This window comes from Populus euphratica, unplaced genomic scaffold, assembly GCF_000495115.2.
Source record: "Populus euphratica unplaced genomic scaffold, PopEup_1.0 scaffold344.1, whole genome shotgun sequence".
NCBI classification, from domain to species: Eukaryota; Viridiplantae; Streptophyta; class Magnoliopsida; order Malpighiales; family Salicaceae; genus Populus; species Populus euphratica.
The window spans coordinates 1-3467 of NW_011500233.1; the positions used below are offsets into that span (position 1 = coordinate 1).

At 33.4% G+C, this 3467-nt stretch overlaps 1 pseudogene; it reads right to left on the reverse strand.

Annotated features, from left to right (window-relative positions):
* Positions 1-1328: 1328 nt before the first annotated feature.
* On the reverse strand, positions 1329-3467 carry LOC105112479 (probable carboxylesterase 7; annotated as a pseudogene).

Here is a 3467-nt window from a genome sequence, read left to right on the forward strand (position 1 = left end):
TGTAAGGTAGATGTTGGTAAAAAATATGACTTCCTACTAATTTTTAATAAAGAGGATGAAAGATATAAAGATCATCAAGAGCCTATAATTACACCTCTACAAACACTAATAAGCTCTTCTCTTTCTTCTTCTTTCTTTTCTTCTAATGGAAACTCAAGTAGTGGAACTTCACCAAGAAAAATGAGGAGCTTTGATGACTTATAGGAAGTAACTAATTTAATTGATGATGATGTAACACTATATTGTCATCTTACTACATGTGATCTTATAGTATTTAAAGAAGTAATATAGGACACAAAATAAAGAATTGCTATGAATGAGGAGATTGCAATAATTAAGAAGAATGACATATGAAGATTAGTTCATAGACCAAATGAAAAGAAGTCAATAAGTGTTAAATGGATCTACAAAGAAAAGAAAAATGCCAGAGAAGAGGTGGAGAGATACAAGACAAGATTAGTGGAAAAATGTTATAATTAAAAGGTATTATTGATTTTAGCTTATTTTATTATTATTCTAATTGCTTTGAACTTGTGAGTTATAATGATAGTGGTTGAGCTGAGGATATAGATGATAAAAAGAGTAATATAGGTTTTGTTTTTTATATAAGAGACATCATTAACATAAAGTTCAAAAAAGCAATCCATAATCACTTTGTCAACATGTGAACTTGAATATATAGTTACCAAATTGTATGTTTGTCATTCCATATGGTTAAGGAGATTATTGAAGGAATTATGAATAACACAAGAGAAACCTACTGAAATTTATGTGGACAACTCATTAGTCATTACATTAACAATTCATTATTTCATTATAGATATAAGCATATTGATACAAGATTTCATTATATATGAGATTGCATTGCAAACAAGATAGTTGAATTTAAATATGTGAAGATATAAGATCAAGTTGTAGATATATTCATAAAACCATTCAAATATGATGTATTTATTAATATGCGAGATGTATTGAGAGTTATAAAGAAATCAAATTTAAAAAGGGATGTTAAAAGTAAACTAGATTGATTCTAAAATATAGAGGTACTAATCGACCAGCTGCAATAAATTGAATAAATCGACTAATTTAGCTAGTAGAATACTATTTGTATTCAAAATAGAATTTTCTTGTATTAATTTAATTCATTGATTGTTTAGGATTTTATATCTATATAAAAAACTTGTAATTCAATATTATTTAAAAGTACAAAAAGAAGAGGATAACAAAAGGAATTTAGAAATAAATTTTTAATAAAAATATATATATTTCTCTCCATTTTCCCCTTGTTATTGAATTTTTTTATTCTACATTACTGTTTTTATCTCATTTCACAGTATCTTCCCCCCGACAGCCTGTGCATGAACTCCAAACTCCTCACTGTTGAAATCACGAGAAAAGAAGCAATGGCCTTCGTCTTCGTTGTCGACAATTTCAACCTTTCCTTTCCACCATTATTCTTCAATTTCTCGTAATAGTTCTTTCCCACAACATTCAAATACTCTTTCTCAGCTACAAAGATCAGCACTCTCTCACAAAGATCCTCCAAATCCGGATTCATCCTATCATCCAATCCACCATTATTTGTGCACATTTACAACCACATTTCATCATCTTCGGTGCCACCAAAAAATGGATGTCAAAATAATTCCAACTAACTCCACTCCTGGTAACCCAATTGACCCGACCCGGAATGCAAGAGAACGTGAAATGTTATCTCCAGCACTATCTCCCCTCCCAAAAAAACTTAACCAGAATCAGTATGGTCATTCAGCCACGGCTCAGAGCCACTCCCATCAGCATGCGAAGCCACCCACTGGAGCGCCTTCCACGAGTCCTCGTAGCACGCAGGTAGAGGTCGGGCCGGGAAGAGACCATAATACACATAGATCACAATAACGTTAGCCTCAACAGCTATTTTGTTGCGCAAAACGTGGTGGGGAGCATCGAAGGCAGAAAACATTACAAAGCCACCCCCATGAATATAAAGTAAGAGAGGGAATTTTCGTCACGGGTTTTGAGTTCTAGCAAGAATATAAGTGTAGAGACTTGAGGTTCATTTGAGATGATAACATCCTTGTACTTGACCCCTGTAATCAGATCATGGGAGGGTGTCCTTTTCGGGAATAAATCCGACCACAATAATTCGACCCGACCGTCTTTGAATACGTTGAAGAATGGGAACTGGATGGCAACTTCTTGTCACCTGATAACGCCATTGCACAGAGAAAGAAGCTTGACTCATTGAAGAAGGGTTGAGGAGTAAGGAGAAGAAAAATGTGTGTAGTCTACTTGAGGTCCATTCAAGGTATGTATACTCTCTAGTACAGGAGAATTTTCGGCCATCGAGTGAGGAATGGCAAAACTTTGTCGTCGCTTGGTGATGCCAGTTATTCGGTCCAAAGTTATAAAACAAACTTGGACTGATTCCGCAAAAAGATGCTGTTAAGAATGAATTAATTAAAAGGATACTAAATTAAATGATTTGAAAATGATAAAATAAAAATTAATTTATTTTTACATTAACATGAATGGTCGGTCAATTTTTATATATCTCAAATAATTTTATAAATTTTAAAATTAATAACTATATAAAACTTTAATAATTTTAAAATTTATAAAATTTAAAATAATAAATTTTTACAAATAAATTTAAAAATTAACCATCTAAATTTAAATTTTAAAAAGAGTTGTCATATCTCAGTGATTGGGTCTGCTGATTCGAAATCATGCTTTATAGAATTTAAACCTATGACACCAGGACATTAGGTTTTTGAGACCCACCTTCAATGAATTGAACTAAGAATATTTTCTCATCATCACATCACAGTAGATACAACTGTAAATAAAAAAGAATGATTTTTTTTATTACCCAAAATTTGTAGCATATAGTCTCATTAAATAAAACATTTTTTTATGTTCAATTTGAATTGATTTTAATGGATTCCTCGTTACTGCCCAGAGAAGAAGGGCAGGGATGAAGGGATTGGACCCCGTGACATTTTGCACCCAAAGCGAGGGGCAAGCTGCGCTGCATCCCTTTCAGTTGGTTTACGGGTGTCATTGTAGAGAATACCTGCCCTGTTTCCCACAATGAATCAAACTTTATTAATTCATATTATTTTTTTGTACCTAACCTAGATAAGGTAGCATGTCAATCACGTCCTAGATAGGTGGCCAGGCCCGACAAGTTTTAATAATTGCGATTCAATCAACGAATGAGGAGCGGCAAAACCTTGTAGTCGCTCAGTGACGTGAGTTATATAATGACAGGATTTAATAAAACATTTCTTGAGCGGTGAAGGAATAAACTACATTGAAAAACCATTACACAAGTATCAGTTGTGTTCCCCTCATTGTTCCATGTGATCTTAGGTGACCAAAATATTTGTGACTCTTTTCACTCTTCACCCTCCTGTGCTGTCACAACTGTCAGCCCTTACAACTTCGTTATCGCCTGGTAACGCCAT